This window comes from Echinops telfairi, unplaced genomic scaffold, assembly GCF_000313985.2.
Source record: "Echinops telfairi isolate 266 unplaced genomic scaffold, ASM31398v2 ScPeMD7_7468;HRSCAF=8506_0, whole genome shotgun sequence".
NCBI lineage: Eukaryota > Metazoa > Chordata > Mammalia > Afrosoricida > Tenrecidae > Echinops > Echinops telfairi.
In genome coordinates, this window is record NW_022111369.1 from 50,046,333 (window position 1) to 50,058,602 (window position 12,270).

Here is a 12,270-nt window from a genome sequence, read left to right on the forward strand (position 1 = left end):
ATTTCAAAAGAAACCCACTCTTGACCCTCTAACCTCTATAGGCATCATGAATAATCTGGTTTAATACAAGTCTGTAAATAAATTTGTTCATCTCAAAAAACCCTTTGGAAGCTTTATAAGAATTAGTGGTTTCAGGAGCAAATGAGGGGTGAGGAAAAAAGGGTGAAGCACATCTGGGCCCACCAAGCCCTGAAGACATTTTTGCTCAGAGCAGCCAATGGACAGAGAGGACCATAGGGCCATCCCCACCATGAGACACGATGTTCCTCACTGACCCATAGCACCACGGGGGACAACACTGGAGACACAAGGCAGGAACTGTGCCTGCCCTGAACCCACCACATGGAGGCGAGACGCTGGGGCCGTGCAACAGAGCAGCAAGGGGAGCTGAGCAATGAAGTCCCCAAGGAACACCAATAATAGACTGTGGGGCCAGGGTATGGGGCCCCATCAGCCTAGACTGGAAAACACTCCTAAAGGATAACCAATAGACCTTGAACTATTTATAGGCTTTGCTTTTCTTTTGGTCGTTGTTGTTGTAGCCATTGTTTTATTTTCTATTGTTGCTTTGTTGTGCTCTGTCTTGGTTTTGTGCATATTATTGTCCCCACATGTCTACCTGGATGTTATAGGCAGGATAAACAAGCCAGAGGAGAAAACAACAGGATGACAGTTCCGGGAGCACATGGGAGAGGGGGAGATGGGGGAAAGGAAGCAGGTGTTAACAAACCCAGGGACAAGGGAACAGCAAGTGACTGAAAATCAATGGCGAGGAGGGTGTAGGAGGTCTGGTAGGACTTGATCAAGGTCAATGTAACAGAGAGGAATCACTGAAACCCAAATGAAGGCTGAACATGATAGTGGGACAAGAGGAAAGTAAAAGGAAACAGAGGAAAGAACTAGGAGGCAAAGGATATTTATAGAGGTCTAAATACAGGCATGTACATATGTAAATATATTTATATATGACCATGGGGAAATAGATCTATGTACATATATTTATAGGTTTAGTATTAAGGAACCAGATGAATATTGGGCCTCTAGTCAAGTACTCCTTCAACACAAGAACACTTTGTTCTAATACTCCAGCATTCTGGGATACTCACCTTCCCGACATGATTTCTGAAGACAAAGAGGGTTCATAAACAAATGTGGTGAAGAAAGCTGATAGTGCCTGACTATAAAAAGATATAGCATCTGGGGTCTTAAAGGCTTGAAGGTAAACAAGTGGCCATCTAGGTGAGAAACAACAAAGCCCACATGGAAGAAGCACACCAGCCTATGTGATCATGAGGTGTCCACGCGATCAGGTATCAGGCATCAAAGACCCAGAGGAAAAAATCATAATGTGAATGAAGGGGGGAGTGTGGAGTGGAGGCCCAAAGCCAATCTGTAAGCAATTGGACATCCCCTTACAGAAGGGTCATTGGGAGAAGATGGGCCAGTCAGGGTGCAGTGTAGCACTGATGAAACATGCAGCTTTCCTCTGGTTCTTTAATGCTTCCCCACCCACCCACTATCATGACCCTAATTCTACCTTACACATCTGGCTAGACCAGAGCATGTACATAGGTACAGATATGAGCTGGAAACACAGGGAATATAGGACAGATAAACTCCATGGGACCAATAATGAGAGTAGTCATACTAGGAGGGTTAGGGGAAGGTGAGGGTAGAAAAGGGGAACCGATCACAATGAATTATCTATAACCCCCTCCCAGGGGGATGGACAACAGACAAAGGGATGGGTGGAGACATCAGACAGTGCAAGAAAATGAAAAAAAAGTTTTGTAAATTATCAAGGGTTTATGATAGAGGGAGGGAGTGGGAAGGAGGGGAAAATGAGGAGTTGATACCAAGGGATGAAGCAGAAAGCAAATGTTTTGAGAATGATGATGGCAACAAATGTACAAATTTGCTTGACACTATGGATGTATATATAGAATGTGATGAGTTGTATAAGCCCCCAATAAAATGATTAAAAACAAAAGAATTAGTGGTTAAAAAAATGCTTTTAAAAACTAGAGGAATTAAGGAACCAGCCATTGAACCCCTTTTAACAGCTGGTGCTCAAGTCTTTATGTCTCAAGACTGGTACAGGAGCACTCTGTAGCTGCTGCTCTATGTCATGAGAAAGCTTCGCAATCACTCATCTCTTGCACTTGATAATGTCTGTATACTGGTCTCAGCTCCCATGTGTTTCTGTGTGTTCCTTTTACATTTTGTACATCAATTTCTCGTAAGATTTCCTTCAGGAAGACCACAGGGTATTTTGGGCTGTCCACCAAGTTCTTAAAATTGTAATATTGATCCTGCTCAAAAGCGGAAAGCCCATGTTCAGAACATATTTTTTATCTCCTCAGCTCCCGTTCTTTCTCTCCCCTTCCCGACTCAATATTGTACTGATGGCTAGAAACGGGCTTATAATTGGTTGTTACATTTTGTCCAGCTGAAGTGAGAGTTGGAATATCCTTCTATTTTCACTCTCTGTAATCTCATGTAATTTTCACAGGCAGCAGGTCGGCATTCAGCTCTTCGTACCACTATTATTTCCCATGAAAGTTGATCTGATGAGCTTCAATAAACACTGTTAAAGTCTGTCCCCCAAAACTTTGCAAGAAAAATGAGTGTTCTCTCAGGGTGCTGACTGAAGGCGGGTTTTTTGCCAATATCATGAATATTTGCAAGATCCTCTTTCAAGGTAAGTGACATCACACCCCTTCCTTGAGATTTGGTAATCTGCATTTCCAACATCATCTCTTTGGTTTGTTTGTTTATTTTTGTCCATTGTTGGGACAAGTCTTTAGGAACCTTGAAGAGCTTCACTCCCGAGTTCCGTTTGGCGCTGGTCAGCTCCACTTCACAGACAGCCAGGAGTCTGTCGCCCACGCAGGGCTGCAGGTTTGAGCAGCGGCCTGAAGCGCTGAGGGAGGTCTGTGGGACACATGTGGCAAGCGAAGGGTGACGTGTGGAGTATGGTGGACTCTGAGGAGTTGTGATAGCTCACTTACCAGGAGACAGGAAATCTCTAGTTTCATTAAATTTCCACAAAGACTGGCTATTGGTGAACTTTCTTTTGTTAAATGTTTGCTTCCTAGCTATGGCAATATCCCTGTGAACTTGAGCTTGGTTGCTGTTGTTAGGTGCTGTAGAGTGGTTCCGACTCATAGTGACCTTGTGCACAACAGAACGAAACCCTGTACAGTCCCGAGCCACCCTTGTGATAGATCCTATGCCTGAGCCCATGTTGCAGCCCTGGTGTCGCTCCATCTCTTTGAGAACCCTCTTCTTCTCAGCCATCCCTCCACTTTACCAAGCACGAGGTCCTTCTCTAGGGACTGGTCTCTCCTGACAACACGTCCAAACTATGTTCTATAAAGTCTTGCCATTTTTGTCTCTAAGAAGCAATCTGGCCATACTTCTTCCGAGGTAGATCAGTTTGTCCTTCTAGCAGTCCTAGATGTTTTCAATATTCCTCTCCAGCACCACAATTCCAATGCACTGATTCTTCTTCAGCTTTCCTTATTCAATGTCCAACTTTCGCATGTATAGGACACTATGGAAAACACCATGGCCTGGGGCAGGCGCACCTTAGTCCTCAAAGTGACATCCTTGCTTTTCAACACTCTGCAGAGGTCTTGTGCAGCAGGTTTACCTAACGTAACATGTCTTTTGATCTTTTGACTGCTGCTTCCATGAGCATTGATTGTGGATCCGAGCCTGGAGGATTGGCTAAATATGTCTTTTTGTGTTTGTAGCTCCTTTCTTTTGAGGACTAGGTTTAAGATCACTTACTTGCCTGCTTACTGACAAGTTTACAAAACTTCAGTCAGAAATATTCAGTCGATACCCAGGAGCCCTTTCTGAATCACATTTTTCTTATTTCAAAATGCTTTTAATTTAAGGTGGTCAGAAATAAGAACTATGGCATTTGATAAGAAGAAAAATAATTAAAAATTGATTCATTTGAATTCTTTTTAGAGTAGAACATGTATAAAATATTCTTTCATGTTCAGAAAACACATGGACTAATTATTAATATTGCACATGACTTTCATAAAACTTGTTGACTGGAATTGGGTTTGGGAAAATTTCAGCAGGGCAGGAGTTGAAAATGCTTTTTTAAGTTTTGAGCTTAAATGATGAAAGTACAGAGGTGTTTAAAGTAAACATAGATAATCCAGGAAGAACATATTAGAGATGTTAATTCTTGTCTGCTGATTCACAACTTCAATTTATTTTTAATATGGGTTTAATATTACTTACTTTGTGTCAAATCCCATTCTAAGTAGTTTAAAAATATGAATTTATTTAATTCCTTAACAGTACCAAGACTTTGGCATATATCATTTTTATACAGATGATGAAATTGAATCCCAGAGAGATTAAATAACTCTTTGGAGAATATGACTCAATGAGTACCCCAAACTTAGAATTGAGGAAGAGAAGCAGGAGAGGGAAGGGGTCAGGTTGGGAGAGGCTGAGTGGCAGAGAAACAGGGAGGGAAGGAGAGGAGTCCCATGTCACATATAGGGACTCATATAGAGGGTCAGTGTTAGAGATGATCTTAGATGCACAGCTTTCTAACCCCAAATTAATTGCTTTCTTCTGTACCCAAAGAAATCAGCATTATGCTTCATAAATAAACCATTAGGATGGTTTTCTGGAGACACGATGTGGTAAGTGGTGAATGTGGAAACACCTAGGGTAGTTATGTAATGTCATGTCAACTTGAAGACATATAAAGTGTAGGGGTGGTCTCCAACCTGTGAATCAGGTCACAGCCTGAGTGTGTCTCCTTGTGAGCCTGGCCTTCTCATCAGGAGGGGCCTGGGAACCTCCCTTCTCTCTGCCTTTCCCTTTCCTGCTTGCCGACCATCCTGAGAGCTGCCAGAGTCCTGCCAGGTTGCCACTGACCTTGGGTCCTCCTGACTTTGCTCCCACTTGCCTGTGATCATCCTGAATTCCGCATCATTGCATGTGGTTGCATGAGTCTGAAGAGGGACTTATGGACTAGGACTGGACTTATGGACTTGATTTGGACTGGTTTAGGATGATTTACTGATATATAATTACTCCTGGATATAAAGCTCTTTTTTACACATATATGAATGTCACTGAATTTGTTTCCCTCGTCAACACAGGCGAACACAGCATCCAAAAATAGACCCTCTCCTCTCAGTCATTCATAAAATTATGATTGTATCCAATCTCATTCAATAACTCTATATTCCAGCTATTGACTATCCTTCCAAATCCACACAAAAAAGTAAATAAGCATACAGGTATATAACCACTGCCAGCCATCAAGATGTTTCCAACTCATATTGATGCTGTAAAGGGTTTCCTAGGCAAGGCTATAGATATTAATGGGAGCAAATAGCCTCATCTTTTTCCTGTGCAGCAGCTGGTGGGTTAGAACTGCCAGTTTTTCAGTTAGCAGTCCAAAGCTTAGGTTGTTAATTCATCATATATCAAATTGGATTACTACTAATTTTAATCTCCCTCCACAATAGACTCTGACTTGATTAAACATTCTGCAATCACTTCATTTTGGAAAACATACTCTCTTGACTATTTTTTCTCAGTCATTTTAAAATTTTCTCCATTTTCTCTATCTACATCCAAATTCTGCTCAAAGCAGAGAATACCAGAAATATGTTTACTTGTGTCTTATTGACTATGCAAAAGCATTTAACTGTGGATCATAACAAATTATGGATAGCCTTTAGAAGAATGGCAATTCCAGAACACTTCATTGTGCTCATGCAGAACTTGTATATTGATCAAGGGGCAGTTGTGGAAAAAGAACAAAGGAATACTGCATGGTTTAAAATTAGGAAAGATGTGTGTCAGGGTTGTATCTTCTCACTTTATTAAATCTATATGGTGAGCAAATATTCAGAGAAGCTGGTTTATATGAAGAATGTAGCAGCAGGATTGGAGGAAAGTTTATTAATAACCTGCAATGTGCAGATGATACAACTTTGCCTGCTGAAAGTGAGGAGGACTTGAAGCACTCACTGATGAAGATCAAAGATTTCCGCCTTTCGTATGCATTACAACTCCACATGAAGAAAACCAAAGTCCTCACAACCGGGCCAATAGGTAGATCTACCTCATGATAGATGGCGAAAAGATTGAAATTGTTTAGAATTAAGTCTTGCTTGTCTCCAGAATCAATACAAGTAAATCTGTGAACAAGACCTTTTTAGATTGTTGAAAAACAAGAATAATACTTTGAAGACTAAGGTGTGCCTGATCCATGAGTGCATTTTCCGTTGCTGCATATGCATTTAAAAGATGGTCATTGCATAAAGAAGACTGAAGAAGAATCGATGAATTTGAGTGGAAGTGCTGGCGAAAAATAGTGACCGTGCCATGGACTGACAAAAGGACAGATACACCTGTCTTGGAAGAAGTTCAGCCAGAGTGTTCCTTAGAGGCAAGGATAAGGAGACTTTGTCTTACATACTTTGGACATGTGAGGATAAACCGTATCTGGAGAAAGGACATCACGCTTGGTAAAGTAGAAAACAATAACAAAAAACAACAACCCCAATCCCCCCAAACCAAACTCACTGCCATTGAGTCAATGATGACTCATAGTGACCCTACACAGCACGGTAAAACTGGCCCGGTGAGTTTCTGAGAGTGTAACTGTTTACGGGAAGGGCAGTGAAGAAAAGGTAGGTACTCAATGAGATCGATTGGCACAGTGACTTCAACAATGATCTCAAGTATGCGAACAGTTGTAAGGACGACTCGGGACTGAGCAGTGTTTCCTTCTGTCACGTACAGGGTTGCTATGGGTTGGAACTTAAGGTGTCTAACAGCAACAACATGGACTATCACAAGAACAAACATCTGTGTTGGGAGAATTACAATCAGAACACTCCCGAGAGGCAAGATGGCAAGATTTCATCTCACATACTTTGGACAGGTTGTCAAGAGAGTTCCTGAAGAAGGACATTCTACTTAGTAAAGTACAGGGACAGCAAAATATAGGAAGGTCTCCAATCAGATGGAATGACACACTGGCTGACACAATGGGCTCAATCATCAGAACAATGTGAGGACGGCCCAGGACCAGGTGGTGTTTCCTTCTGTTGTCTGTCTGTGTAGCTACACATACACATATGTCTGTATGTGTAGGAACCAAGTTGATGGCATTTAACAACCACAACAACACATCCAAACTTCCTGCTTTTTCCCTGATAAAATCCCAAGATTTCAAATATAGTTTCAAATAGATAGCACCCTTGATTCCTTCTTCTTTTTTGAAATAATTTTATTGGGTTTGAAAAAAATCATTTTATTGGGGGATTCCTTCTTTTTAAAAAATCATTGTATTGGGAGGCTCTTACAGCACCTTTGAATTCTTTTTGAACTTCAGATCAAGTATATCCACTGCCACCTTGACATTTCCAAGTAGAAGACTAACAGCCACATCAAATCTAACTTTTCTAAAACAGAACTCTTTTGTTTGTTTCTTTCCTTTACTCCTCATCCAATTCGACAGTTTATAGAGTAGATTCAATCACCAAATATCTACTAAATCCACCCTCATTTTTTGGTCTCAACTGCCCATCGTGCAAGACACTACCATGTTCCCTCTGGACACTGCCTTAGCCCTGAGGCAAAGGAACTGCTCTCTGTACCACATCCTGGGCCTTCCTAATGCATTTTGAATTGAATCCATCCCAAGTATTTTGAATTGATTCCATCCCAAGTCCTACATGTTCTGTCTCCTGCATCCCTGTCAGATCTCACTTCATTATAAAGTGAATATTCTATAAATATGAAGAAATGAATGATTTTGTATGCTTTATTTATTTTCTTATGTTTTATCAAAAATCAAAGAAGATGTATGGAGCCCATGAGAATTTGAAATTTTTTCCAACATGTTTTAAAGTGGGGTAGAACTTATTGTCCTCTGGAGAATATAAAATATGACAGATGTCCCAGTTTCATGCATTTAGTATTCCTTCTTCTATTTTTATTATTAAGTGTTAACAAAATATGGCTTTACAAATTCAAGATCTACATTTTCTGGTCATCTCTCATACTTTTAGCAGGGCATCCTTTTTCTTTTGCCTCAACTTATCTTTTCTTGCTAACTTAAATCTGACTCCCAATATTTTCTTTCCAATGAAACCACTACTTTATTTGAAAGGGAGCTTCCGTGGTCAGTTTCAGAAGGCACAAGTTGTCCTACAACCTCTTTGGAACTCCTTTGGTAACATCTGAAAATTGTGAGTTTTTATTACTGTTAGGGTGAAAAACTACTTATTTTGCTTTAGTTGTTTCTTTTAATTAAAAAAAAAAAAGATATCGTGGGAAATTTTATGCCATTTATTAATGTAATAAGGCCCATATGCATATGTAAGCCAAAACAAACACGAATTACTTTTAGACACGAGGAACTGAATTATCAGAATGCTATTTGGTAAAAATAAAAGGTTTTAAAATCAAAGACTTAATTCATATACAACTAGCTCTATGAATTTATTTCAACAATAGGAACATATCAGAAAGACTACATGTTAAGATGACAAACACAAATATAATGCATCTTTTGCAAGATGGCTCATTCACACTTGAGAACTGAAATTTATTTCTAAATTAATAAGATTAGCACTTTAGTTAAATAGAAAAGGTAAAGGAAATGGAAACAAAAACCCAATTATTTTAATTCAGAGAACAATCATACCATTGGTCCATGATTCTTTGCTGGGAGCACTTTGGCATAAAGTTTGAGAAAACTCTAGCCATCTCTGAAGGATGTGTACGTGTTTGCCCTATAATGTCACACAGAGCTAAGTGCATTGTGATTCTAGTAAGAAAGGAGGTATGGCATTGTCTCAAGCTGACATGGAAGGAAGATGGACGCTTTATTTGAACATTTGATACCTCTGCTTCTTGCAGCAGTACAGAACGAAAGGATGGCAAGTTAACGGCTCAATATATGGCTACAATTTAATTTTTCTAAGTGTTGTGTCAATAATTACATCGAGAGGTTCAGACAACACAATCCAGGCTAAGAATTTCAATTGTGGACATGTAAAATGGTCTAAATAATAATATAAACAGTTGTGATTGATGGAACTTACCTCGAAGCAGGTGTTCAAAACCCAAAGGCCGAGGAGTAGAGGCAATGTTTTCATTCTTTACTTTTATGTCCTGCAAATGGTAAGAACAGTTATCCTCTTAGCCACACTGATGAGTACATTGGTTATGTTTAAGTTATTTAATTGAAAAATGTAGCTTACTCACCTTCCCGACACGATCGCTGAAGACAAATGTGTGCATAAGCAAATGTGGTGAAGAAAGCTGATGGTGTCGGTCTATCAAAAGATATAGCGTCTGGGGTTTTAAAGGCTTGAAGACAAACAATTGGCCATCTATCTGAGAAGCAACAAAGTCCACATGGAAGATGCACACCAGCCTGTGTGATCATGAGGTGTCGATGGGATCAGGTATCAGGCATCAAAGACCCAGAACAAAAAAATCACATCGATGTGAATGAGGGGGAGAATTGAGTGGAAACCCAAAGCCTATCTGTAGACAATTGGACATTCCCTCACAGAAGGGTCACAATTAAGAGACAAACCAGTAAGGTGCAGTATAGCACTGACAAAACATACAGCGTTCCTCTAGTCCTTTAATGCTCCCTCTTCCACTATCATGACCCCAATTCTACCTTACAAATCCGGCTAGTCCAGAGCATGTACACTGGGTACAGAAAAGAGCTCTCAATACAGGGAATCCAGGACAGATAAGCTCCTTAGGACCAATAATGAGAGTAACAATAACATGAGGGTAGTGGGAAGAGAGAGGGAGAGAAAGGGGGAACCGATCACAATGATTGACATATAACACCCCCCAGGGGGTCAAACAACATAAAAGTGCATGAAGGGAGACAGCGGTTGGTATAAGACATGAAAAACTAATAATTTATAAATTATCAAGGGTTCAATGAGGGAGGAAGGGAAGGGAGGGAGGGGAAAAATGAGGAGCTGATATCAAGGGCTCAAGTAGAAAGAAAATGTCTTGAAAATGATATTGGCAACATATGTACAAATGTGCTTGACACAATGGATGTATGTATGTATTGTGATAAGAGCTGTTAGAGCCCAATAAAATGATTGAAAAAAAAGAAAAATGTGGCTTACATATTTATATATAACTTGTAAGACGCATGCCCTCTCAATAACGGTGATGAGAAAATGTTCAGGAGTTTTATTAAAGAGGTGGACACATTTAGAAGACAGTATAGTTATATACTACTATGCCTTCTTTTAAAAATCATAACAGCAAGTCTGATGAATTCACAGGTAGGACATCTTTAGTTGTTCTAGGTAATTTACTTCAACCTTAGTCTGTCCCAGGGACTTCATGTCATTCTCCCTGCCATCGAGCTCATTCCAGCTCATGGTGCCCTTACAGGACGGGATAGGACTGCCCCTGTGGGCTTCTGGGACCAAAGGGTTTCTGGGAGTAGGAAGTCTGGTCTTGCTCACACGGAGTGGGCTCCTGCTTTTTGAAACTGGTGATCATATGGTAATAAATCACCAAACACTTTATTATATGGTAATAATGTGTAACCACCGTGCCGCCAGGGCTCCTTTCCCCAAGAATTTATGCAGTCATATAATGAAAAAGAATGCAATTGCCATGTTTCTGATGATATAAAAAGTATTTTCTCTAATTATTATTTACTGCCTCTTGAAAAAATGCTTCTTATTCCACAAGAGTCTTACTAAAAACACCGCATGAATGTCAAAGCATTTTCGTATTCTTTGGACCGTCCATCACTAAGGAGTCAACCGCGATGTACTCTCCTCTGACCATCAGTCTGGAGTTCCTCATTGGCACAAATGGTTAGTATGCTCAGCTGCTAATAAAATATTCGTGTTGATGGTCTACCCAGAACAGCGTGAGAAGTCTGCTGACTTCCTTCCGAAAAAGCAGCAGTTGAAAACTGCGCTCTGACCCACGCGAGCTGGGGGGTGCTGGGTGGCATCCACTCCGCAGCAGAGGGTTTGCTTTCTTGGAGCAAACTGAACTCTTCCCACACAAACCCATTTCTTTAATTTCTAGGTGTATTTTGTAACACAATAGGGTTGTTGTAAAATAGCAAAGATGATGTCAGGAAAGATCAAGTATTAGAATGGGCATAAAAACCAAAACAAAGGCTAACTCACTGCCCCTAAGTCAATTCTGATTCATAGCAAGCCTATGCGACCGAACAGGGCTGCTCGCGTGGCTTTCTTGCAGACTAGATATTTACAGGAGTAGAACATCTCTTTTTTCTCTCACAGAGTGGCTGATGGTTTGAACCGCTGGCCTTACAGTTAGCAGCCCAACATGTCACCTACTATACTACCAGCATTTCTCAGAAGGAACATAGTCATTCAAAATAGATTTGAATTGTGAGCTTCTAGGGTTCTAGTTGTGTATTATATTCATAGAGGAGCTGGCTAAATAATATCACAGTTAATTAGATTTATACAACTTGAGCAAATGTCTATTCTTGTAACATGACAGTCCATTAAGAGAAGCGTTTTAGAGAAGTTCGACACTGCTCTAGAGCTAGATGGGCCATTCTTGTAGTATCTGATTCTTGAGTTGGCTTTGAGAGGCCTAGACCTAGACAGGCTTGATAGCAGAGGAGTATTAACTCCTGCCTCCCTTACATCCAATGTGGGAGATAGGTGAGATTAAAACGATTCCTTATATTCAATAGGAAAGAAATAATGATAGCTCCTTGCAATCATAATAATGTGAAAAACGTTTGAAAGCTCTAAAATGGTTTCCACTGGTATAGTAATTCTGCGCTTATGATAATTCTCGATGTCCCAATTCTCAAATCCTAAGGCTTTTAGATTATTTTATAGATATTTTCTGTATTACTTCTCTATGCCAGGCCCAAGATGGACACAGTAAGAGATACAGAAACATCCAAAGCAAGTTTCCTGTAGGATGAAGATGAGCTTCTAAAGTTGAGCTATAAGATTGTCTATAATAAAAGGAAAAGGAAATATAATGATCATAAAGCTGTAACAGAGGTGGGCCTTCCCTGTCTTTGTTCAAGACAGTTTCAGGTGTTTTCTGTCTCCTGAGGATTTCACTTTCATAGAACTGTTTTAACTGACTAAAGAAAAGTCCATTCTGTGGTGCCCGGCTATCAAAAGATATAGCGTCTGGGGTCTTAAAAGCTTGAAGGTAAACAAGCGGCCATCTAGCTCAGAAGCAACAAAGCCCACA

At 40.3% G+C, this 12,270-nt stretch overlaps 1 pseudogene; it reads right to left on the minus strand.

Moving 5' to 3' along the window:
* Window positions 1-2,126: 2,126 nt before the first annotated feature.
* LOC101643285 overlaps window positions 2,127-12,270 on the minus strand; it is a 44,593-nt pseudogene continuing 34,449 nt past the window's right edge.